At 40.4% G+C, this 26,852-nt stretch overlaps 1 pseudogene; it reads left to right on the top strand.

The window, feature by feature from the left end:
- The window catches only part of LOC134368028 (HIG1 domain family member 1A, mitochondrial-like), a 36,956-nt pseudogene extending 10,683 nt beyond the window's left edge, over positions 1-26,273 (top strand).
- Positions 26,274-26,852: the final 579 nt, after the last annotated feature.

Raw genomic sequence — 26,852 nt, 5'->3', positions numbered from 1 at the left:
GCTCTGTATTTTATTTTTTATTTCATTCATCACATCCTTGAGCTTCAGGATTTCCGTTTGACTCTTTTTTATGATTCCTATCTTTATTAAACTTCTCATTTTGTTCAGGCATTATTTTTCTGCTATTGTTCAGTTGTTTATCTATGTCCCCTTGTAGTTCACTGAGCTTCCCTAAAACAATTGTTCTGAATTCAGATAATTCATATATCTTCAGTTCCTTGCAGTTGGTTACTGGAATATTGTGTTCCTTTGGTGGTGTCATGCTCCCTTGATTTTTCCTTTTCCTTGAAGTCCTGTGCAGCTGTCTTCATACTTGAAGATTCAATCACCTCCTTAGGCTTTATTGACTGGCTTTGGGAGGGAAACACTTTCACCAGTCAGTCCAGGTAAGAATTCTTAAGCTTTCTCAGACCTTTGATTTGGATGTGCCTGCTCCACACCACTTGTTCCCTCTCGGGAGGTAATTCTTGAGATTTTGTGCCTTATCTTGATCCTGCACATCTGGCCAGGTGCTGAGAGCCTCCTGTTCATTTTCCCTGGAGTGGTGCACTGAAATGCTCAAGTTTGTGTGCTTTCTCCAAACCCTGCAGAGTCGAGCTGCCTTTCTGTGCAAGACACTTGTACTTGCCATCCATGCAGAGTACTTGGAAAGCTGGCCTGTGGTGGGGCTAATGCCTGCAGAGTATTTAGGATGCCCATGAGCCTGTTGGGAGTGTCTGCAGGTGAGCTGTCCCAAGTGGCTTATGGTTGGGCTTCCTGATGGAGTCCATGGAGTTGTTAGTAGGGTCTGTGGCCTATCTTCCCTGTTCTCAGCCTCTCCCAACCAGTCAGCTGCATGATCACCTTAGAAATATGGTTGAGGCAAGAAAGAGTGGGCCTCTTGGGCAGCATCCTGCACAGCTGGGAGAGGCAGGCAATCCCACTCACTGTGCTCTTACTTTCCCCTGTGGGGGAATTGTGTACTAAGAGGGTCTCTTTTGCACTGAGCTGTGCCACCTTAGGTGAGGGATGCTGCGAATAAAGTAATATTTTTCTTCTTACCCTCTTCAATGCACCTATTCTCAGATTTTTTTGCTCTAATGGTGTACTAGAACTTCTCTCCTGGACTCCTGAACTCTCATAAAGGTACTCTTATCCATGAGTAGTTGTCAGAATCAATGCATCTAAAGGGGGTTGATGGTAAAAGACTTCTACTCTGCCCTCTTGCTGATATCACTCCTCTTTCCCAAATATTCATCAATGAACATGCATTACTTTTGGGGGAAGAGGAGTTTATTTTTTCTTTTTTGGGACTTCTGGACAGAGGATGAGGTTATTCATGCTTCTCAGATCAGACACATTGTCATCATTAGTTTGTTCAAGGCTCTTCTCTTGATTTCTGTGTTTCTTTATTTATTCATTCTCTGGAATTCCCTTTCCCCTTCCCCCCAACAACAAAAATTTTAATGTACTTTGTGTATTTTACTTTTAGCACCAGAAACTTCTGACTATATATAAATAGACAATTTTTTAATAGAAAGGGTCTTTTCCGGGCCTGGAATTCTAGCTATGGGCCATCCCTGCCAAACTCTACTCCTCTTTTCCAAGCACAGCTTCTACTGGTTCCTCCTATCAGCCAGGCCCCTCTGATACAGCCACTCTTTCCCTAGTTGCTTGCAGAAGTCATATTCCAATTTGCTTCTAAGACTTTTCTCTTCCACTTACATTGTGTAGCCTGACACACCTATTCAAGTCTTGCCCTTGCTGCTTATTGAGTGCCTAAACTTGTGTAAGTCAATTCCTCTCTATGGTCCTCAGTTTTTTAAGTGATGAATTGGGATATTAATAATTCCCACCCAAAAGGGCTGCTTTGAGTGTTAGGAGGTCATGTATAAAAAAAAAAACTAAATGGGTAATAAGAACTGAAAGAAAGTTCAAGCTCCATCCCTGCCCCCAATTCTTCTTGGTACTCCACAGCACAAGGTCATGGTAGGTGTTCAGAATATGATTTCTCCTCTCTCTTCTGCTTTGACAATTGTTTTTCCAAGACCTGGGTTCAAGGCACAATTCTACCATCAAAAACTGCCACGCTGTTATTCAAAGGGAATACTATGAGAGAGCAGAAAAATGTAGAAAGTGTAGAAAGTGAGTAGGCGTTGATCAGAGGTGGAGTCCAACCATACCCATATTTAGCTGTGTGGTTTTGGCAAGTCATTTAAGACTCCCTGTGCCTTAGTTTCCGTACCTATAAGAGGGTAGAAAAATAATAGCACCTACTACCTCAGAGGGCTGCTTAATTTTCATTTCACATGCCTTTTCTTCCAACATGGCTTGTCACTCAAGATCTGCTTGGTTTAGATTGCTGGGTCACTTCCCCCTGCATCAGCTGACCCAAGCTTTGCCCCATCCCAAAGAATCCACATTTAGGGGCAGAGGAGAAACTGCCAGGCAACAAGTGACATCACACAAGCCATCTTGGGCAAAAGTGTGCAATCACAGAGCTGAATCCAAATTTCATTTGTCATCCAACCATTCATGCACCTGGATTCATGCAATAAATGGCTAGTCTGGGACCTAGGGAGTGGACTTGGGTTGTTCATGTGAGGGATATTGAGGCCGGAGCAGGGCAGTGGCAGAGGATGAGGAAAGAAGGTAGATTTGGCAGACAGAAAGGAGAAAATCAACTGGACTTGGTGAGGGATCTGCTACGAGGAGACAGGAGGAGTTTAGGATGCACATAAGGCAGAGAACACAGAGGAAACATATTGCACAAATTTAAGGGGGTGATCGAGACAAAAATAAGTGCTGGGGGAACTCAGGGCTGAGAAATCAGTGTGGGATAGAATGGGCAGAAGCACCTTTCTAGAGGAGGAGGGATTCAGGCTAAGACTCACTGTGTGAGTTTGGGACACTGACCTCACACTGCCCTCTTGGTCAAGAGCGCATGATCACAGAGCTGAATCTAGATTTCGTTTGTCATCCAACCATTCATGCACCTGGATTCATGCAATAAATGGCCAATCTGGAAGCTAGGGAGTAGACTTGGGTTGTTCATGTGAGGGATGCTTTATCTTTCTCTGGTTCTTTAGGTTTCCACCTGCTAAATTGGGAAACATAGAGTGATAATTGGGAGGATTGAATTACATAAGAGAATGTTCAGGAAGTGCCTAGCCCTGTGGGTGATTGGATGGGGAGGCATGTGGCAGGTGTGTTTGGTCCAGGCTGGGGTAGGGCTGGGCTGCCATTTGAGTAAGAGTGTCGCTGCAGGCAGGAGAACACACATACATGTAGATGAAGGAGTTGTAGGGGAAGGGGAAATGGGACCCGAACACACGTGTGCTGGATTTGAGAGGGTCAAAGATCCAGGCAGTCAAATCAGTCTTTCTCTGGGAGGCCCTACCTTGGCACTCAGCAGAGAGGGGCTTCTCTGAACTGTGAATCCTCGGAAGTTCCCAGGCCTGGGGGGCCCCAGGCCTCTGGATTCTGATCTCAAGTCGGCACTGGAATTGCTCTGTGACCCTGAGTCCATTCTAAACCACTCTGGGTCCCAGGTTTCCCATATGAACAACAACAAGGAAAAGGCATGTGTGTGTTGGTGGGGAAGTGGATGCAATGTTTCCAAAGGTTCCCCCCAGGTTTGCTATGCTTCAGTTCTATGACCCTGAGTCCTTTTTTAAGAAGTCTAGTGCTGTCTCCATCCCTGACTTGCTGTGTGGCCTTGAGCCAGGTGCTGGACCTGTCTGGGCCTATTTTCACATCTGAAAATCAGGAGATTTGGGAGGAGAGTCTCCAACATCCAGTGATTGCCCCTAGAGGATGCTCATCCTCATCTCCAGCTGAAAGCTTCAGACAAATCAGAGAAAAGTGAGGCGCTGGTCACAGACATCGCCCCCTTCCAAATCTTCTGTCTTTTCCCACTGCCCTCCCCTCCCCACTGTCAGGAGCTTGCAGCACTGGCTCGCTTGCCAAACTTGTTGCCATGACAACAGGTTACAAATAACTCAGATGCAGAAGAAGATTTTAACCCAAGAGCTGCTGGGCCAAGGGCTTCTTGCTCCCTCCCCAGACCAGACCAAGAGAACAATGTGACAATGCGACAAATTCTTTGGGATCACATTGTTCCCCTGCTCATGAGCTTGCCAAGGTTCCTCAGTGTCACAAGAATAATTCCTGACATTCCAGGCCCCCCCAAAACCTGATTCATATCATTCCAATCACATTTCCCACTTGCTGCCATTAAAAAACTGTCTCTCCTATTTTTTTTGACACCTTCTGTCTACCAAGCTCTGTGTTGATACTTTACATGTAGTATCTAATGAAATCTTCCCAGCACTCTAACGGTAGATGTTATTATTCTCACTTTAAAAAGGAAAAAATTGAGGTCTATGGATGTGATTTGAGTGAGGAGGTTAGAGTCAAATTCAAACTCAAATCCTTAAGATTTCCAAACCCAGGCTTTTCCCATTGCCAATGGTTCACAAATGTTGGTCTGCAGACTCAGTATATCCAGATAACCTAGTGCAGTTAAAAATTCAGATTGTAACTTCCACTCAAAAAGGTTGGATACATTTGTTTCCTCTAACTCCTGAGACTCCATAAAATAAAAGAATCAAGGGTATAAACCCACAACTCCAAAGAAAAGTGGAAGAGTTCCCATCAATGGGGGAGAGATTTCAAAGGCTTTCTGGCAGGAAGAAAGGGGTTGGAGGAGGCAGGGCAGGGAAAAGCATAGGCATGGTCCATACCTGGAAGGTATCCACCAGAGAGGTCTGATCTACCCTGCAATATCCGGGAGAGATGTAGAAAAAGAACTTTGATAGTGGGAGAGAGACATAGAGCCTCTACCAGGGGATCACTGAAAGTATGTGTTGGAACAGCTGACCTCCTCCCAATCTCCCTTCACCTCTTCCATGCTTGTGGGTGGAAGTAACAAGAGCCAAGCATCTACACTCCAGTAGAACACCAGAGGGTTCTCCAAAGAAATCAAACAGTCCCAGAGTAAAGACCTCCCCTTTCTGTACTTAGAGGTACTCCAGCAGATCACACAGGTCCCCACCCAGTCACTTTAAAGGGAAGTCTAATGATGGACTTGATAGACTCTTGCCCCTTATACAGAGCTCCCGGTCAACTTTTTATTGTCTTCGTCTTAAATGAAGGGGCTGACAGGTTTGAGCATTTATAAAAATATGCTAATAGGTTTATGAATGAACAGATGAAACAAACAGGGAAACTAAGGTTAGGCATGGTGCAAGTGAAAAAAAAATACTAATTATCAAATTCATGAAAAAAAAATGCAGAAAAATCCAACCTCAATCACATACAAAAACTACACTTTTACACCCCTGCACACACTTTGTTATTGAAGTCACAGTTTAAGTTTTTTTATTGTGTATCCATTAATAAATTTTTGTAGTTATGATTATTCTTAGTACTTTTTTCTTTTAACTTTTATGCTAAAATTTCTAATGATTTAAATATCATCATTATAGTATTATGATAATCTGTATTTGTCCATATATTTAACTTTATCAGTGAGTTTGGTACTTTTGTATACTTTCACAATTCTGTTTAATGTCCTTTTATTTCAACGTGAAGAACTACCTTTAGCAATTTTAGTAAGGCAGGTCTAATGGTGATTAACTCCCTTAGTTTTTCTTGGTCTGGGAAAGTCTTTCATTCTCTTAATTTTAGAATTACAGCATTGTTGGCAATTGTATTCTTAGCTGTCATTTTTTTTCTTTCAATATTTTGAATGTATCATCCCACTCCCTCTGGCATGCAAGTTTTCTGCTGAGAAATCCACTGATAGTGTCATGGAAGTTACCTGGAATGTGATGAGTTGCTTTTCTCTTGCTGGTTTCAATATTTTCTATTTGTCTTTGACTTTTGACAATTTGATTATAATGTGTCTTGCTGTAGATTTCTTTGGATTCTTCGCATTTCAGTCCTTTGGGCTTTGTGAATCTAGATGTTCATTTTCCTCCCCAGACTTGGGAAGTTTTTGGCAATTATTTCTTTACATAACATTTCTGCTCCCTTTTCTGTTTTTCTTCTGAGAATTCCATATTGCACACATTGGCTCACTTGATGGTACTGCACAGACTTTCTTCACTATTTTTTTCATTTTTCTCCCCTGACTGGATAATTTCAACTGATCTGTCTTCAATTTTACTGTATCGTTCTTATGCTTGATCAAGTCTGTTGCTGAAGCTCTCTATTTTATTTTCTAGTTCAGTTATTGTATTCTTCAGTTCCAGATTTTCTGTTTGGTTCTTTTTTATATCTTTGTTGGTATTTTAATTTGTTCATGTATCATTCTCCTAATTATGTTTAGTTGTCTATCTGTGCCCTCTTGCAACTCACCGAGCTTTGTTAAGATGGTTATTCTGAAGTCTTTGTCAGGCCATTCATAGATCTTCATTTCTTTAGGGTAGAAGAACTGAAGATAATTCTTTGGTTTTGTCATATTTTCCTGATTCTTTACACTCTTTGTAAATTTGCATTGTTGTCTATGTATTTGAAGAAAACTTTACCTTCACAAGTCTTTATGAATTGGATTCCACAGGGAAAGACCTTCATCATTCAGCCTGGCTGGGCATTCTGGGAGCCTCTTAAACCTTTTCTATGGATGTGCATTTTGTACTCCTTTCTTTCCCTCCTGAGGGAGAAGTACCAGGGTTGTGTGCCTTCTCCCAATCTCACAGAGCCCCCTTGGCTACAGTAAACTGTCCTCTCCTCTTCCCTAGGGCAATGCACTGAAAGGCTGGGACATTGGATACATGCTCCACTCCTCTACTTCCCTCCTGAGGAAGAAGTCTCAGGGTCGTACACCTTCTCTCAGTCCTGTGGAGCCAAGCTAGTTGCCTGAAACAATCCACATCTTTTCTTTTTTCTTGGATGCCCATAGTGAATTATGGGGGGAACTATGTCAGTTCTCTCAATGCTTTGGTTGAGGCAGAACAGAAACAAGTCCCTCAGGTATTGTCTCAAAAGGCCAGGGATATTGGATGCATGCTCCACTATCTCTTTCTCCTGAGGGAGAATTCATAGGCTGAGGTTATCAATTTTGGCACTGAGCAGCACCAGTCTGAGAGAGCAGTTTGTGCAAATAAACTGAAATTTCTCTTCTTACCCATTTTGATGTGGCTGTTCTTGATTTTGTGCTTGTTTGGGGAACTAAAACTTCTTAACTGGATTCTGAATTTTTAATAAATGTATTTTGTCTGTATATTGCTGTTAAATTGGTGTTTCTGTGGTGAGATGAGGTCTGGGGCTTCCTATTCTACCATCTTGTTGACATCACTCCCAGGTCTTCCTTTTCTAATAGAAGCTATATATTTCCCTTGAAGCACTATTTTAACTATATCCTCTAAAATTTGATATATTGTGTTTCATTTTCATTTGGTTCAAAACATTTTTCTAATTTCCATTATGATTTATTCTTTGACCCATGGATTATTTGGAGTGTGTTGTTTAATTTCCAATATTTATTTTTATTTTTTTTTATATCCTGTTTTATTTTGTTGATTTCTAATTTAATTTCATTGTGATCAAGAACATGCTTTATATGATTTAAACATTTTAAAATTTATTGAGCCTTGTTTTATGGCCTAGAAGATGATCTGCTCTAGAGACTGTCCAATGGGTATTGGAAAAAAATGTGTGTTCTTCTATTGTTGGATGGAGTATTCAATAGATGTAGGTTAGGTAGGATTGGTTGATATTATTATGCAAGTAGTCTATATCTGTCCGGCTTTAAAAACTAATGCCACCTTAAGTGACATTACAAGTGGATTAACGTGGCAGCCTAAGATGGCACCGGGAGGAAATAGGGTGGGAGTGTCTGCAGGAACCTTGCCTTAGCCCTTAATTGGCCACACTTGTGAACACTGCGTGATTGCAATAGATAGGCATTGAGACAGGACCCTTAAGCTGATTGGAGGATGTAAAAAACCTGCCTTCCCCATTTGCCTTTAAAAGCAAGTGCTTGTGTGCTAATAAACGGAACTGCTTGACAGAACCCCCGCCACGTCTGAGTGTCCTTTAACTGGGCTGGTTTGGGGCCAGTGGTGTGCTCACCTCTCTTCACGGCTCTCTTCCCCCATCTCCTTCCAAAGGGGACAGGAGGGAAAGAGGAATCCCAGGCCGTTTGCTTGCCCACCATAAAGGAACGAGGCTAGGGCTGTTCGGGTCGGCCGGCAGCAGACCCGACATATATCCTAGCTGATTTTCTGTCTAGTTCTATCTATTATTGAGAATGAGTTTTTGAAGTCTCCACTAATTATTATTTAATTGTTTCTTTCTTCTTTAATCTCTGTCAGGTTTTGCTTCACATATTTATTTTTATTTTTATTTTTTTTAGAAATTTGAAGCTTTATTTTTATTATTATTATTGGAAATAGGGTCTGTAGTGGATTGAATTATGTCCCCCCAAAACTCATTGAAGCTTGAATTGGGTCTCCCAAGTTTTATGTATTAGAAACTTAGCCCCCACTGTGACTGTTAAGAGGGTGAGAAATCCTATTATGGTAACTGAAAGGTGGATCCTTGAAGAGGTGATTAGATCGTAGGACCATGCTGTAGTGAATGGATTAATAATGGTGGTCAGGGAGTGGTTCTGAGGGCTTTAAAAGAAGAGGAGAGTCTTTCTCTCTTGCTCTCTCTCTCTGTTCTCTCTGCTTCCACCACCTTGCAATGTGAGACCACTGGGTCACTGTTGCCATCACCAGATGGACTTTGGACTTCCCAGCCTCAGAAACTGTAAGCAATAAATTTCGTTTTTCTTTATAACTTACCCAGTTTCAAGTATTTTGTTATAAGCAACCTAAACAGACTAATACAGGGTCTTTATTTTTTTTTTATCAAATCAATATTATTAGCATACATATTATTACAAATTGTACATATTCTTTATGTCCCTTATCCAATCTCTCCCCATCCCCCTACCCCTTCCTACCTGATAATCCTAGATTTCTTCTCTCCTTCTGAAAGAGTAATGGTTACTCTGTTGATTTGTTGCCTAGATGATCTGTCCAGTGCTGAGAGGTGTGTTCAGGTCCCCCACTGTTATCATAGAGCAGATGCTTCTTTTATCTCTCTAGATTGGGCTTTGTGGAGAGAGACATACTCTTCTTTTCTTTGGACTCCATTGGTGACTCCTTATAACAATGCACTTGAGTGGCTGGCAGGCCATCTGCATGGTGGTTGTGGCATCTAGCCACTTTTGCAGCAGCTGTGGCTATTGTGGTGGCTGCGGTGGGCCACCCACGTGGAAGTGGGTTTTTGGCATGCTCCTTGCTGGGTTATGGGAGGAGGGGTTGGTCCCCAGTTCCATGCCCCAAGATCCCAGGTGGGCCCCGTGGCAGTGGCAGCCTACTAGGATGTGGGAGGAGGGATTGGTCTCTGGCTCCATGCCTCAGGGCCCCTGGTGGGCCCCATGGCAGTGGCGGCATGCCTGATGGTGGGAGGAGGGGACAGTCCCTGGCTCCATCTCTTTTTACATTCTAAGATGTTGTGGCAGAGCAATTGGGTGAGGGGGGAGTGGGGAAGGGGGAAGGAAATAGGGTGGGAGGAGGAGGAAGGAGGCAGGGCATGGTTGAGGCCTGTGGCACCCCCCTCATTCCTGCAGGGGAGACAAAGGGGCTTCCAGTGATGGTTGGGCCATTGCTGGGCTGAATGCAGGTGTCAGGGGGGTGTGGATAAAGCCCTTGTGCCCCTCCCACATCCAGCTCAGGAGCCTGGGGCACTTCCTGTGGCAGCTCAGTGGTTGTTGCTGGGCTGGTCATGGGTGTTGGAGAGCATGGCAGAGGCCCTCCGTGGCTTGGGGGCCCAGGGGACTTCCAGTCCTTCTGAGTTTTATAGGTGTTATTTGGAGATGTGAGACCTTTAGTAGTTAATATTAACCTTTGTCTCTGGTCTGTGGGTATTTTGTTTTGTCTTTCAGTTTTGTGCTGGATTATTTGCTGTTACCACTACTTAAACTCTGCACTGGACCTAATTTGTTGTCCTTTGCTTACTTCTAAAATGGGAGAACTTCCTGTGGGGACCAGCATTTGAGCCCTGTGGTTGAGCTAAATTGATGCTTTGCTGCTGATTCCCTGGGGAAGGCTATTTGTGCAGATCGGGTGTTAATAGTTGACTTTATAGGTACTTCCAGGTTCCATGAGATCTGGTACACCTGGTTTGTGTAGAAACTCTGGTCTGTGCCTGGGGCTTTTCAGCAAACTGCACCCACTGCAGTTCTATATTCCTGACCAGTCTCCACTAAGTGGTCCTGTGCTGACTGGAGGGCAGATCAGCTGTCCTTGCTGTGCCCCAGTGTTTCCCCAGTGGGCCCGTGTCCCCCACTGCCTGCACTCCAAACACTTTCCATGGGACAGGCCATGCACCTGTCCCTTGCGGTGACTCACTGCTCTCTGAGTGTCTCTTTTTTTTCAGTTTTTGTGTCTTCTCGCCTCTATGTGGGTCCACAGGAACACTATTAGTGCTTTTGCTGGCCTGAGGGACACCAAGGGCCTCTTCTCCCCTGCCACCTCCAAGCAACTTCATAGGAAGGGCACAGCAGCAGCTTTTGTCAGCTCTTGCTCCATGTGCTCACCAGCTCCAGATTTGAAGCAGCTGAGATTCAAAATGGTAGGAGTGATCCTTTCTTTCTCTCATCGTGGCTCCTCCTGCCTTCGTGAACACTGTAGATCACTCCTCCTCTCCCCCTGAGCTCTAGCAGCCCCAGCTTTGCTGTTGTTGCTTTTATTAAAAAGCAACTTACAACTATTAAGTTGTAAATTGGTTGATTTGTGGGAGAGAGCGATGCTAGGGACTGTCTATTGCACCATCTTCTGCTTCATATATTTTAGACCTTCTTCTCAGATGTGTATGCTTTTAACTGTTATATGAGGTTACTTCAAAAAGTTTGTGGAAAAATGGAATTAAAGATAATATTAATCTGTCCATGAACTTTTGAGGACCCCTCATATCTTCCGGATGAATTAACCCTTTCATTATTATATAACGTCCCTCTTTGTCTCTAGAAATATATATGTGTGTATATATATATATATTTGGTCATAAAGTACAGCCATTCTAAATCTCTTATGGTTACTGTTTGAATATCATTTTCATCCTTTTATATTTTTCTAGGTAATATATTTTTTTCATTGTTATTCTGAGATAATTGTAAATTCACACACAACTGCAAGAAGTAATAAAGAGATTTCCTGTATACCCTTCACTCAGGTTCTCCCAGTGGTAACATTTTGCATAACGATAGTACGATGTCACAATCAGGAAACTGATATCAACACAATTCCTCAACCTTATTCAGATTTCACCAGGTTTATATGCACTCATTTGTGTGTGTGTGTGTGTGTATTTAGTTCTATGCAATTTCATCACATGTGTAGGTTCTTGAGTCCACCACAGTCAAAATACTCAGCAGGTCCATCACTACAAGGATATTTCATATTACCCTTTTACAACTACACTCACTTCCCTCTCCTATCCACCTCTCCCAGTCCCTAACCCCTGGCAACCACTAAACTGCTCTCTGTTTCTAAAATTTTGTCATTTCAAAAGTGTCATATAAATGAAATCATACAGTGTATAATCTTTTCATAATGGCTTTTTATATTTTAGCATAATTTCCTGGTGATTGGTCAATGTTGCTTCATGTATCAGTAGTTTGATTCTTCTTATTCTTGAGTAGTATTCCATAGTATGGATGAACCACAGTTTTTTTTTTTAACCATTCGACTATTGAAAGACATCGGCTGTTCCCAGTTTTGAGCTATTATGAAAAAAGCTGATATGAATATTCATGTGTAGACTTTTGTGTGAACATAAATTTTCATTTCTCTAGACCAAGTGCCAAAGATTGCAGTTGGTGGATTGTATGTATGGGAAGCATTTATTTAGTTTTGTAAGAAACCACCATACTCTTTTTGTGTAGCTGTGTCATTGTATGTTCCTATCAGCATGGTATGAGTAATCACTTTCTCCACAACATTTTCAGTATTTGATATTATTACTAATATTTTTTTTAAATTTTATTTTGTCGATATACATTGTGGCTGATTATTGTTGCCCATCACCAAAACCGCCCTCCCTCCTCCCTCCCCCCTCCCCCCACCGATGTCCCCCCTGTTTGCTTGTCGTGTCAACTTCAAGTAATTGTGGTTGTTATATCTTCTTCCCCCCCCCGATTTTTTGTGTGTGTGTGTGTGTGTGTGTGTGTGTGAATTTATATATTAATTTTTAGCTCCCACCAATAAGTGAGAACATGTGGTATTTCTCTTTCTGTGCCTGACTTGTTTCACTTAATATAATTCTCTCAAGGTCCATTCATGTTGTTGCAAATGGCAGTATTTCATTCGTTTTTATAGCTGAGTAGTATTCCATTGTGTAGATGTACCACATTTTCCATATCCACTCATCTGATGATGGACATTTGGGCTGGTTCCAACTCTTGGCTATTGTAAAGAGTGCTGCGATGAACATTGGGGAACAGGTATACCTTCGACTTGATGATTTCCATTCCTCTGGGTATATTCCCAACAGTGGGATAGCTGGGTCGTATGGTAGATCTATCTGCAATTGTTTGAGGAACCTCCATACTATTTTCCATAGAGGCTGCACCATTTTGCAGTCCCACCAACAATGTATGAGAGTTCCTTTTTCTCCGCAACCTCGCCAGCATTTATCGTTCAGAGTCTTTTGGATTTTAGCCATCTTAACTGGGGTTAGATGGTATCTCAGTGTGGTTTTGATTTGCATTTCCCGGATGCTGAGTGATGTTGAGCATTTTTTCATATCTCTGTTGGCCATTTGTATATCTTCCTTAGAAAAATGCCTACTTAGCTCTTTTGCCCATTTTTTAATTGGGTTGCTTGTTTTTTTCTTGTAAAGTTGTTTGAGTTCCTTATATATTCTGGATATTAATCCTTTGTCAGATGTATATTTTGCAAATATTTTCTCCCACTCTGTTGGTTGTCTTTTAACTCTGTTAACTGTTTCTTTTGCTGTGCAGAAGCTTTTTAGTTTGATATAATCCCATTTGTTTATTTTTCCTTTGGTTGGCCGTGCTTTTGGGGTCGTATTCATGAAGTCTGTGTCCAGTCCTATTTCCTAAAGTGTTTCTCCTATGTTTTCTTTAAGAAGTTTTATTGTTTCAGGGTGTATATTTAAATCCTTAATCCATTTTGAGTTGATTTTAGTATACAGTGAGAGGTATGGATCTAGTTTCATTCTCCTGCATATGGATATCCAGTTATCCCAGCACCATTTGCTGAAGAGGCAGTCCCTTCCCCAGTGAATAGGCTTGGTGCCTTTGTCAAAGATCAGATGGCAGTAAGTGTGTGGGTTGATTTCTGGATTCTCTGTTCTATTCCAATGATCAGTGTGTCTGTTTTTATGCCAGTACTGTTTTGGTTATTATAGCTTTGTAGTATAGCTTAAAGTCAGCTAGTGTTATGCCTCCAGCTTTATTTTTTTTGCTCAGCGTTGCTTTGGCTATGCGTGGTGTTTTATTATTCCATATAAATGTCTGGATAGTTCTTTCCATTTCTGAGAAAAATGTCTTTGGAATTTTGATGGGGATTGCATTGAATTTGTATATCACTTTGGGTAGTATGGACATTTTCACTATGTTGATTCTTCCAATCCAAGAGCATGGGATATCTTTCCATCTTCTTGTATCCTCTCTAATTTCTCTCAGCAGTGGTTTGTAGTTCTCATGATAGAGATGTTTTACCTCCTTGGTTAACTCAATTCCTAAGTATTTTATTTTTTTGGTGGCTATTGTAAATGGGCAGGCTTTCTTGATTTCTCGTTCTGCGTGTTCACTATTGGAGAAAAGAAATGCTACTGATTTTTGTATGTTGATTTTGTATCCTGCAACTGTGCTGAAATCATTTATCAATTCCAGCAGTTTTTTTGTAGAGGTTTTAGGCAGTTCGATATATAGGATCATGTCATCTGCAAACAGGGACAGTTTGACTTCATCTTTTCCAATCTGGATGCCCTTTATTTCCTTCTCTTCTCTGATTGCTCTGGCTAGTACTTCCAACACCATGTAGAATAGGAGTGGTGAGAGTGGGCATCCTTGTCTAGTTCCTGTTCTTAAAGGAAAAGCTTTCAGCTTTTCCCCATTCAGGATGATATTGGCAGTGCGTTTGTCATATATGGCTTTAATTATGTTGAGATACTTTCCCTCTATGCCTAACTTATAGAGGGTCTTTGTCATGAATGAGTGCTGAACTTTATCAAATGCTTTTTCAGCATCTATAGAGATGATCATATGGTCCTTGTGTTTGACTTTATTAATATGGTGTATCACAGTTATTGATTTGCGTATGTTGAGCCAACCTTGCATCCCTGGGATGAATCCCACTTGATTGTGGTGAATAATTTTACGTATGTGTTGCTGTATTCTGTTTGCTAGTATTTTAGTGAGGATTTTTGCATCTATATTCATCAAGGATGTCAGCCTGCAGTTTTCTATTTTGGTTATATCTTTACCTGGTTTTGGTATCAGGATGATGTTTGCTTCATAGAATGAGTTTGGGAGATTTGCGTCTGTTTCAATCTTTTGGAATAGTTTGTAAAGAATCGGTGTCAATTCCTCTTTGAATGTTTGGTAAAATTCTGCTCTGAATCCATCTGGTCCTGGGCTTTTCTTTGTTGGGAGCCTTCTGATAACAGCTTCAATCTCCTTTATTGTTATTGGTCTGTTCAAATTTTCTACGTCTTCACGGTTCAGTTTTGGGAGCTTGTGTGTGTCCAGAAATTTATCCATTTCCTCCAGGTTTTCAAATTTGTTGGCGTATAGTTGTTTATAGTAGTCTCGAATGATTCCTTGTATTTCAGATGAATCAGTTGTAATATCGCCTTTTTCATTTCTAATCTTTGTTATTTGAGTCTTCTCTCTTCTTTTTTTGTTAGCCATGCTAATGGTTTGTCAATTTTATTTATCTTTTCAAAAAAACAACATTTTGATTCATTGATCTTTTGAATTGTTTTTTGGGTTTCAATTTCATTCAGTTCTGCTCTGATTTAATGATTTCTTTCCATCTGCTAACTTTAGGTTTGGATTGTTCTTGTTTTTCTAGTTCTTTAAGGTGAAGTGTTAGGTTGTTCACTTGCCATCTTTCCATTCTTCTGAGGTGAGCGTTTAATGCAATAAATTTCCCCCTTAGTACTGCTTTTGCAGTATCCCACAGGTTTTGGTATGATGTATCATTATTTTCATTAGTTTCAATAAATATTTTGATTTCCTGCTTGATTTCTTCTTGGACCCATATGTCATTAAGTAGAATGCTTTTTAATTTCTATGTGTTTGTATAGTTTCCAGAGTTTCGTTTGTTATTAATTTCTAGTTTTAATCCATTGTGGTATGAAAAAATACATGGGATAATTCCAATTTTTTTGAATTTATTGAGACTCGATTTGTGACCCAATATGTGATCTATCCTGGAGAATGATCCATGTGCTGATGAGAAGAATGAATATTCTGAGGTTGTTGGATGGAATGTTCTGTAGATATCTGCCAATTCCAATTGGTCTAGAGTATTGTTTAGATCTTGTGTTTCTCTACTGATTCTTTGCCTAGATGATCTGTCTAATATTGACAGTGGGCCTGCTATTATGGTATTAGTGTCTATTTCCTTCTAGAAAGAAGGAAATAGGTCTAATAGAGTTTGTTTTATAAATCTGGCTGCTCCAACATTGGGTACATACATATTTATGATTGTTATGTCTTCTTGATGGATCAGTCCTTTTATCATTAAGTAGTGTCACTCATTGTCTCTTTTTATGGTTTTTAGTTTAAAGTCTATTTTATCAGATATAAGAATAGGTACCCCAGCTCGTTTTTCTTTTCTGTTTGCATGGTAAATCTTTTTCCATCCTTTCACTCTTAGTCTATGTGAATCTTTATGGGTGAGGTGGGTCTCTTGTAGGCAGCATATAGTTGGGTCCTCCTTTTTGATCCAGTCAGCCAGTCTGTGTCTTTTGATTGGGGAATTTAAGCCTTTTACATTAAGAGTTGTTATTGAAAGGTGTTGATTTAGTCCTAGCATTTTATTGGTTGTTTGGTTGTCTTAGGTGTCTTTTGTTCCTTGCTTTCTGATTTACTGTTTGGTTTCTGTGTTTGTTGGTTCCTTAGGTTGTAAATAGCATTTTTGTTTGTTTGTTTTCTCTTCATGAATGCTATTTTTATTATATTAGTGGGTTTTGATATTTGTTGGGTTTTTATGGCAGTGGTAGTTATTTTTCAGGAACCAAACCCAGTACTCCCTTGAGGATTTCTTGTAAGGGTGGTCGTGTGGTAGTGACTCCCGCAGTTTTTGTTTGTCTGAGAAATATACTATTTGCCCTTCATTTCGGAAAGATAGCCTTGCAGGGTAGAGTATTCTTGGCTGGCAATCTTTGTCTTTTAGTATTTTGAATATATCATCCCATTTCTTTCTAGCTTTTAGGGTTTGTGATGAAAAGTCTGATGTTAGCTTGATTGGGGCTCCCTTATAGGTGATTTGACACTTCTCTCTTGCAGCTTTTAAGATTCTCTCTCTGTCTTTGAGTTTTCCCAGTTTGACTATAACAGGTCTTGGAGAAGGCCTTTTTGGGTTGAATACGTTTGGAGATCATTGAGCTTCCTGGATCTGAAGATCTGTGATTTTTCCTATACCTGTGAAGTTTTCTGCCACTATTTTGTTGAATATATTTTCAATGCAATCTCCATTTTCCTCCCCTTCTGGAATACCCATGACTCAGATATTTGAGTGCTTAATGTTGTCTGATATCTCTCTCAGATTTTCTTCAATGTCTTTGATTCTTTTTTCTTTCTTTTTGTCTGCTTGTGTTATTTCAAACAGCCCATCTTCAAGTTCAGAGGTTCTCTCTTCAACTTTGACAAGCCTGCTGATTAAACTCTCTGTTGTGTTTTATATTTTGCTGAATAACTTCTTCAGTTCAGCAAGTTCTGCTAGATTTTTTTTCAGGATATTGATTTCCTTGTACATTTCCTCTTTCAGGTCCTGTATACTTTTCCTCATTTCATCATGATGTCTAGCTGGGTTTTCTTGTATCTCATTCAGCTTCCTTAGAATTATCATTCGAAATTCCTTGTCAGTCATTTCAAGGGCTTCTTGTTCTATAGGATCTAGAGTTTGAGATTTATTAACTTTTGGTGGTGTACTTTCTTGATTTTTTTGTATTTCTGGTATGGCTACCTCTGTGACTGCTCAGTTGGCCTCTAGTGCCTTGTGTGTATGGTTGCCTCGGGTCTTGGGCCTCTCCGGGGAGCCACCTCTCCGGTCAGCTTGGACTCTGCTGGGCTGCTGGATCATGGGGCAGTACCGCAGGGTGTGTGGTCTCTGCTGAGCTTCCACTTCCCATGCAGGACTTCTCCCTGTTCCGTGCACTCTGGCCCGGGCTGCTGGATCATGCAGTGGCGGCCCCCCAGGGTGTGTGGTTTCTGTCAAGTCTCCGCCTCCCTAGCCGGACGTCTCCTCACTCTGTGCACACTGAGCTGGGCTGGGACGTGTCTTCTGCAACCCTCGTCTATCAGCAGGGCCTTCAAGACCCTGCTCAGCACCGCCTCGCACAGGAAGTCTACCAGGTTTCTGCTAGGCACAGACAACCGGTCACTATGGGTGCCTGTGTTGCACTGTGTAGATCTTTCTTGGGACTTACCACCTTCCTCCTGGTATCGCGGTTATTTGTGTACTTGTCTTATCTCCTACACCAGAGCGTGAGCTCCTCGGGGGAGGAGCCCACAGTACATGGTTCACCTTTGAATCCCCCCGGCGCAGACTGACTCCGGTGCCCATTCGCAGTCAGCTCTCCGGCAGGTTCAAGTGAACTGGAGAACTCTCTGACCACACTATTCCTAACCAGAAATCAGTTAGGCATTTTTCCGAACTGGTGGCTGCAGAGATGGTGTCTGCCTCCCGGTAACAGAAAGTTTATCGGGCGCTGGAGCCCAGGGTGCGGTGGAGTGACAGTCGGCCCAGCCCATACTTCCTTGCCCTCCCGATGTTGGCCGGGGATGCCCCACGCCACCAGCCCCGCCAGAGAACCATGGAGGGAGTGGGAGGGGAGGCTGGCCCGCAGCCCCCAGGAAGCCCCGCGCTGGGGCAAGCAAGTGGGAAGGCTCACTGAGGAGCCAAGCCGGGTGAAGAGGACAGGCTTGGTCAAGCCGGGCCGGAGCCGCCACCACCTGAGAAAATGGAGGTAGCCCCGGGCCGGTGAGTGGCCTGGTGGGGCAGGCAGAAGCTGGGTGGGCATCCGCCCCCCGAGCATGGCAGGGCCGGGGGTCACTCATGGGGCTGTGCCGGGCCGGGTGGCTCCCTCTCTGCCTCTGCATAGTCACCGTCCCTGTCCTCGGCCACCGCCGCCTTGGGCTGCTCAAAAGTTGTTTTTTTTTGAAAAGGTAAATAAAATTGACAAACCTTTAGCAAGGCTAAGTAAGAAAAGAAGAGAGAAGACCCCAATAACAAAAACTAGAAATCAAAAAGGTGATATTACAACTGATATCTCAGAAATACAAGGAATCATTAGAGACTACTATAAGCAACTATATGCCAACAAATTTGAAAGTCTGGAGGAAATGGATACATTTCTGGACACATAAAAACTACCAAAACTGAGCCAAGAAGATATAGAAAATCTGGACAGACCAGTAACAATAAAAGAGATTGAAGCTGTTATCAGAAGGCTCCCAACAAAGAAAACCCCAGGACCAGACGTGTTTACTGCAGAGTTCTACCAAATCTTCATGGAGGAACTGATACCAATTCTCTACAAACTATTCCAAAAGATTGAAAGAGGCCATTCTCCCAAACTCATTCTATGAGTCAAGCATCACCCTGATACCAAAACCAAGCAAAGGTACATCAAAAATAGAAAACTACAGACCAATATCCTTAATAAATACAGATGCAAAAATCCTCAATAAAATGCTAGCTAACAGAATACAGCAACACATACACCAAATTATCCACCACTATCAAGTGGGATTCATCCCAGGGAATCAAGCTTGGTTCAACATACGCAAATCAACAGATGTGATACACCACATCAATAAAAGCAAAGACAAAAACCATATCATCTCTATAGATGCTGAAAAAGCATTTGACAAAATTCAACATTTGTTCGTGATAAAGACTCTACAAGTTAGGTAAAGATGGAAAGTATCTCAACTCAGTTAAAGCCATATATGAAAAACCCACTGACAATATCATCCTGAATGGGATATAACAACAGGAACTAGACAAGGATGCCCACTGTCACCACTCCTATTCAACACAGTGTTGGAAGTACTAGCCAGAGCAATCAGAGAAGAGAAGGAAATAAAGGGCATCCAGATTGGAAAAGATGAAGTCAAACTGTCCCTGTTTGTGGATGATATGACCCTATATATTGAACAGCCTAAAGCCAGTACAAAAAAACTGTTAGAGTTGATAAATGATTTCAGCAAAGTCGCAGGATACAAAATCAACATACAAAAATCAGTAGCATTTCTATACTCCAACAGTGAACATACAGAAAAAGAAATCAAGAAAGCTAGCCCATTTACAATAGCCACCAAAAAAAATGAAATACTTGGGAATAAAGTTAACCAAGGATGTGAAAAATCTCTACAAAGAGAACTACAAACCACTGTTGAGAGACATTAAAGAGGACACAAGAAGAAGGAAAGATATCTCATGCTTTTGGATCAGAAGAATTAACATTGTGAAAACGTTCATATTACCCAAAGTGATCTACAGATTTAATGAAATCCCCATCAAAATTTCAATGACATTTTTCTCAGAAATGGAAAAAACTATCTAGACATTTATATGGAATAACAAAAGACCATGCATAGTCAAAGCAATCCTGAGCAAAACAAATATTAAGCTGGAGGCATAACACTACCTGACTTTAAACTATATCGCAAAGCTATAATAACCAAAACAGCATGGTACTGGCATGAAAACAGACACATGGATCAATGGAATAGAATAGAGAACTCAGAAATCAACCCACACACCTACAGCCATCAAATCTTTGACAAAGGCACCAGGTCTACACACGGGGGAACAGACTGCCTCTTTAGTAAATGGTGCTGGGGAAACTGGATATCCCTATGCAGGAGAATGAAACTAGACCCGTACCTCTCACCATATACCAAAATCAATTCAAAATGGATCAAAGAATTAAGTATACATCCTGAAACAATAAAATTCCTTAAAGAAAACATAGGGAAACACTCCAGGAAGTAGGAGTGGGCACGGACTTCATGAATATGACCCCAAAAGCATGGGCAACCAAAGGAAAAATAAACAAATGGGATTCTATCAAACTAAAAAGCTTTTGCACAGGAAAAGAAACAATTAACAGAGTTAAAAGAAAACCAAAAGAGTGTGAGAAGATATTTGCAAAATATACATCTGACAAAGGATTAATATCCAGAATACACAAGGAACTCAAACAACTTTACAGCAAAAAAAAAACAAGTAACCCAATTAAAAAATGGGCAAAGGAGCTGAATAGGCATTTCTCAAAGGAAGATATACAAATGGCCAACAGACATATGAAAAAATGCTCAACATCACTCAGCATTCAGGAAATGCAAATCAAAACCACACTGAGATACCATCTCACTCCAGTTAGGATGGCTAATATCCAAAAGACTGAGAATGATAATTGCTGGTGAGGTCACGGAGAAAAAGGAACCCTCCTACACTGTTGGTGGGACTGCAAAATGGTGCAGCTTTTATGGAAAATAGTATGGAGGTTCCTCAAACAATTGCAGATCGATCTACCATATGACCCAGTTCTACCACTGCTGAGAATATAGCCAGAGGAATGGAAATCATCATGCCTAAGGGATACCTATACTTCCATGTTTATTGCAGCACTATTTACAATAGCCAGGAGTTGGAACCAGCCCAAATTTCCATCATCTGATGAGTGGATACAGAAACTATGGTATATCTACACAATGGAATACTACTCTGCTATAAAAAAGAATGAAATACTACCATTTGCAATAACATGGATGGACTTAGAGAAAATTATATTAAGTGAAACAAGTCAGGCACAGAAAGAGAAATACCACATGTTCTTGCTTATTTGTGGGAGCTAAAAATAAATAAATAAACACACAAACAAATAAAGGCTCGGGGGGATGAAGACACAACAATCAGAACAATTCCTTGAACTTGTTAAGACAAGTGAACAGATATGATGTGGGGCGGGAGAGGAATGGGTAAAGGGTCATGAAAATCAACTACAATGTATATTGACAAGTTAAAATAAAATAAAATAAAATAAAAAGATCACTCTGGCTGCTGTATGGAAAATAAGCTCAGGTAGGGACAAGAGCCAAAGCAGAGAGACCACCTCGGATGCCACTGCAATGACTCAGGAGAAAGATGACAGAAATCTGGACTAGAGTGGTAACAGAAGAGGTGGGATTCAGATAGTATTTTGAAGGTAGACTTGACAGGACTTACTGAGTGATTAGTCAGGGGAGTGAGGGAAAGAAAAGCATCAAAAATGACTTCCAGATGTTTTTTAATCTGATAAGCTGAGTTATTTTTTGTGCCATAATGGATATGGAAAAGAATAGGGGAATTAAACGTTTTGGAAGAGGGAAGAGGATTGAGATTTATGTTTTTGACATGTTAAGTTAGAAATGCCGGTTAGGCATTCAAGTGAAGATTTCATGTCAATAGTAGGGTGTAAAATCCTGAAGTTCAGAAAAGAATTTAGGCCTAGAGATGAAAAATTTTGAATCATATGCATATATGGTTTTTAAAGCCATGAGACTGGATAAAATGACTAAGGCAAAGACTATAGATATAGAGAAGAACCAAAGAATGAGCCTGAAGGCACTGGAAGGCTTAGAGGTTGAGGAGATGAGGAGGAACCAGAAAAGTGACCAAAAATGAAGTAGTAGAAAAGCTATGAGGGTGTGGTACCCTGGGAGTCAAGTAAAGATATTCCAAGAAGGAAGGAGTGATCAACTATGTAAAATATTACTAAGAGGTTGAGTAAAATGGGCACTCAGAATTGACCATTGTTTTTGGCATTATGAAGACATTGGTAACAGTGACAGGAGTGGTTCACAGAGTGTAGCAGAAACAAGAGATTGAAGTTGGTTGGGGAGACAAGATCAAATGAAAATAAAATAAAAATAAAAAGACCACGTGTATGGAAAAGTCATGTAGAAATTTTGTTCTGAGAGGGAGCAGAGAAAAGGAGACAGGAAATGATGTCTATTCCAAGCCTTTTCTCGGTCCCCATACATCTTCTGTTTTGTGGCATATGCACCAGAGAGTTTCAAAATATGTGATGCAAACACTGAGAGAACTGTAAGGAGAAATAGAAAAACCCACCATTATGGCTTTAATATCTCTCTCTCATCTGTTCCTTCCAAACACTGTTAGATGAAGAACACAAAAAAATCCCTCTCTTAACAATTAATAGAACAACTAGACAGAAATTCAGCAAGGACACAGAAAAACTCAAAACACCGTCAATCAACAGGATGCAACTGACACTTTTTTTTTTTAAGATGACCGGTAAGGGGATCTTAACCCTTGACTTGGTGTTGTCAGCACCACGCTCACCCAGTGAGCTAAACAGCCATCCCTATATGGGATCCGAACCCGTGGCCTTAGTGTTATAAGCACCACAGTCTCCCAAGTGAGCCACTGGCTGGCCCTGCAGCTGACATTTATAAAATACTCCACCCAACAACAGCAGAATACACGCTCTTCTCAAGCACCCACAGAATATATAAGAGGAAGGAGCATATCCTGAGCCATAAAACAAGTCTCAACAGATTTTAAAAATTGAAACATAATGCAGTAGTCTATTTCATTTTGGTTGAATGTTGGTAGTTTGTGGATTTTAAATAGTTGGTATATTTCTACTTAGTTGTCAAATTTATTACAGTAAATTTGTTTGTATTACTCTTTTATTATCCTTTTAATGGTTGCTGGATGTATTAGTTGGGGTTCTCCAATGAAACAGACCAATAGTATGTGTATATATAGAGAAAGCAATTTATTTTAAGGAATTGGCTCATACAACTACGGAAGCTGGCAAGTTCAAAATCTGCTGGGTGTGCTGGCAGGCTGGAGACCCAGAGAAGATCCAATGCTGCAGTTCAAGTCTGAAGGCCATCTGTTACAGAATTCTCTCTTGCTTGAGGGAGGTCAGCCTTTTGTTTTATTCAGACCTTCATCTGATTGGATGAGGTGCACCGGCAATAAGGAGGGCAATCTGTTTTAATAAAAGTCCACTGGCTTAAATGTCAATCTCATCTAAAAACACCCTCACAGAAAAACATCCAGAATTATGTTTGACCACATATCTGAGCACTGTGACTCAGACAAGTGACATAAAATTGGCCATCACACTGGACTTAAATTTAATTTTAAAAATATAAAAATTTTGGGCTGGCCCATGGCTCACGAGAGTGTGGTGCTGATAACACCAAGGCCACGGGTTCAGATCCCATATAGGGATGGCCCGTTAGCTCAATGGGGAGCATGGTGCTGACAACACCAAGTCAAGGGTTAAGAACCCCTTACCGGTCATCTTTTGGTTAAAAAAAAAAAAAAAAATATATATATATATATATATATATATATATATATATATGTATATATATATATATATATATATAAAACTTTTAGGAAAAAAAGGAGAAATTATTTGGGATCTAGCACTCAGTAAAGAGTTCTTCAGCTTGACATCTGAACTACAATCCTTAAAAGAAAAAATGATAAATTGGATTTTACCAAAATTAGAGGAAAATCTGGGAATGACATAGAGGATTTCGTATGTTTTAAAAAAATTTTATCATTACACTATGTAAACTCTTTTTTGGCCCTTTACCAATTTATCCCTAAACCCTCCTCCACCTCTTTTCCCACTTTTGGTGGCCTTAGTTCCATTCTCTCCTTTTGAAAGTTCAAGGAATTATTGTGATTGTTATATCTTTCTTTCTTTCTTTGCTTTTTTCAGATCCCACTTATGAATGAGGACATGTACCTGGTTTATTTCACTTAACATAATCTTCTCTAAGTTCATCCGTGTTGCTGCGAATGGCATAATTTCATTCCTTTTTATGGCAGAGTAGTATTCCATTGTGTATATATGCTACATTTTCTTTATCCAGTTGTCCATTGATGGACATTTAGGTTGGTTGCAACTCTTAGCTATTGTAAATAGAGCTATGATAAACATGGGAGTGCAGGTATCCCTTCAATGTGTTGATTTCTACTCCTTTGGGTATATACCCGGCATCAGGATTGCTGGGTCATATGGCAGTTCTATCTGTAGTTGTTTTAGGAACATCCGCACTGTTTTCCATAATGGCCGCACTAATTTACAGTCCCACCAACAGTGTAGGAGGGTTCCCTTTCTCTGCATCCTCGCCAGCATTTGTTATTCTCTGTCTTTTTGATAATGGTCAGTCTAACTGGGGCGAGATGATATCTCAATGTGGTTTTGATTTGCATTTCCCTCATTCTTAGTATTGTTGAGCATTTTTTCAAGTGTTTGTTGCCTATTTGTATTTCTTCCTTTGAGAAATGCCTATCCAGCTCCTTTGCCCATTTTTTAATCGGATTACTTGTTTTTTTACTGTTAGGTTGTATGAGTTCCTTGTATATTCTGGATATTAATCCCTTGTTGGACGCATAGTTTGTGAATATTTTCTCCCATTCTGTAGGTTGTCTTTTTGCTCTGTTAACTGTTTCTTTTGCTGTGCAGAAGCTTTTTAGTTTGATATAATCCCATCTGTTTATTTTTTCTTTTGTTTCCTGTGGTGCCTTCTTCATAAAGTCTTTGCCAAGTTCTACTTCCTGAAGTGTTTCCCCTTTGTTTTCTTTTAGTAGTTCTATATTTTGGGGTCTTGTGTATAAGCCTTTAATCCATTTTGAGTTGATTTTGGTATATAGCTAGAGGTACAGGTGTAGTTTCATTCTTCTACATATGGATGTCCAATTTCTCCAACATCATTTATTGAAGAGGCAGTCTTTTCCCCAGTGTAGGTTCTTGGTGCCTTTTTCAAAGACCAGTTGGCTGTAGGTATGTGGGTTGATTTCTGGGTTCCCTATTCTGTTTAATTGGTCTGAGTGTCTGTTTTTATGCCAGTATTATGCTGTTTTGGTTACTATAGCTTTGTAGTATAATTTGAAGTCAGATAGTATAATGCCTCTGGCTTTATTATTTTTTTTGCTCAGGATTGCTTTGGCCATTTGGGGTCTTTTGTTTGTCCATATGAATATTAGGATTGTTTTTTCTATTTCTGTGAAGAATGTCATTAGTATTTTAGTGGCGATTCCATTGAGTCTGTAGATCACTTTGGGTAGTATGGAGATTTTCTCAATGTTAATTCTTCCAATCCAAGAGCAACAGAAACAGAAATAAAAAAGACGAAGAAAAATGAGCTATTAAGCATACCAGCATATGCATAATGGCAACAGCAGAAGGAGAGGAGAGAGAGAAAGGGACAGGAATAATATTGAAAGAAAGAATGGCCAAAAACTTCACAAATTTAATTTAAAAATTGTCTAGATCAAAGAAGGTCAACAAACTCCAGGTAGGATAAACCCAAAGAGATCCACACCTAGATACATCATCACCAAACTGTCAAAAGGCAAGACAGAAAGAATCTTAGCAGAAGTAAAAGACACTCATCATGTACAAGTGATTCTCAATAAGATCTATAGCTGAATTCTCATTAGAAAATGTGGAATATTCAAAGAACTAAAAGAAAGACTCAACCAAGAATTCTGTGTCCAGAAAAATTATGCTTCAAAAACAAAAGACAAAACATTCACAGGGATAGGGTGAGTGGCCTGGCATCAGAAGCCAGTTGGATCATGAGGGATTTGTCACAGTCAGAAGATTCTTCAAGCAATCACTATCTCAACTGACACAGATGTTTCTCTTTCTTCAAATGATGAAGATCAGGGATCTAAACTTATCAAAAAGCTAAAGAAGCACCAACTGTCCCCATTGGAATGGTGGGGTTTGTAGCAATTGTTGCATATGGATTATACAAATTGAAGAACAGGGGAAATACTAAAATGTCCATTCATCTGATCCACATGTCCCAAGGCTTTGTTGTGGGAACAATGATTCTTGGTATGGGCTATTCCATGTACTGGGAATTCCGGGAAAAACCTAAACGTCTTGATCTTGTTGGAGGAGCTTGCTTTAGTTTGACATCTCATTGTTTAGGTTACATGTTTATGTTGAAAATAAATTATTTGAGAGGGTTCAGACAATAACATGGTATTATGAATATTGGCTTTCTTTCTTGCAAGCTTGATTTGCCTAATGATCAAATTATTAGTGACTAGTTCACTAACTAGGTCATTGAGGAAAGTTAAGTTAACACAAAAGAAACATGTCATTTAAAATAGTGTTAATGAGATAATACAGGCTGGCCAGTTAGCGCAGTTGGTTAGAGCACAGCCTTGTAACAGCAAGATCAAGGGTTTGGTTCCCCTTACTGGCCAGCCACCAAAAAAAAAAAAAAAAAAAAAAAGACAAAATAATGTTAAAATATCTCCTTTCTTAAACCATTATAATGAAATTACAGTAGTTCGAAAGATGACAGCAGGCCAACTCTGAAGTATTCACGGTTTGGTGCAGAATATCATATGCTTTGGATGTTATGTAGGTGTCCTGTTTACTCCAGTTAATTTAATTTTTTTCTGCCTGCCTTATGGACTCTTTGAGTACTTCGGTTTTTAGGACTGGTTGGCTCAAGCAACTCTTTCAAAAAAGTGCGTGGAATTTGACTTGTAAAGCCTCCCACAACTGAAATTGTGTGTGTGTGTGTGTGTTTAAACCAAATCTACAAG

The sequence above is a fragment of the Cynocephalus volans genome, chromosome X (assembly GCF_027409185.1).
Source record: "Cynocephalus volans isolate mCynVol1 chromosome X, mCynVol1.pri, whole genome shotgun sequence".
Classification (NCBI taxonomy): domain Eukaryota; kingdom Metazoa; phylum Chordata; class Mammalia; order Dermoptera; family Cynocephalidae; genus Cynocephalus; species Cynocephalus volans.
This window is presented reverse-complemented; position numbering and strand designations above follow the sequence as displayed.